This window comes from Zerene cesonia, unplaced genomic scaffold (genome assembly GCF_012273895.1).
Source record: "Zerene cesonia ecotype Mississippi unplaced genomic scaffold, Zerene_cesonia_1.1 Zces_u016, whole genome shotgun sequence".
NCBI lineage: Eukaryota > Metazoa > Arthropoda > Insecta > Lepidoptera > Pieridae > Zerene > Zerene cesonia.
Window position 1 is genome coordinate 1,635 of NW_024045146.1, and position 302 is coordinate 1,936.

General features: G+C 47.0%; 1 long non-coding RNA gene across 1 annotated transcript in view; it reads right to left on the reverse strand.

Moving 5' to 3' along the window:
- Positions 1-296, reverse strand: part of LOC119839395 — a 1,656-nt gene extending 1,360 nt beyond the window's left edge. The window contains exon 1 of the long non-coding RNA XR_005288248.1: positions 137-296. This is a non-coding gene — a long non-coding RNA (uncharacterized LOC119839395). The remainder of the gene's footprint in view (positions 1-136) is intronic.
- Between the last annotated feature and the right edge of the window lie 6 nt (positions 297-302).

The following is a 302-nucleotide window of genomic DNA, read 5'->3' on the forward strand; positions in this document are numbered from 1 at the left end:
ACCGATTTTTATAAGTATTTTTTTATTCGAAAGGTGGTACCTCCCTTTTTACATTTTGATGGCATTTAGATTTTTTTTAATAGTTATAAATTACCATCTAATTGTATAACATTAATAGTCGAATATCCCGTATTACAAGTGAGTGGGAGTCGAGCACGCTTCCGCGCGAAACGCGGCGCGCCGGGGAAGCAGCACGCCCCACAGAGCGGCGGCGCCTGCAGGCTGCTGCGCTTGGCAGTGTGGCCAGCTTGCAACTGAACAGGTTCGAGATAGACTCCCCGCAGCCATCTGAAGACAAACTT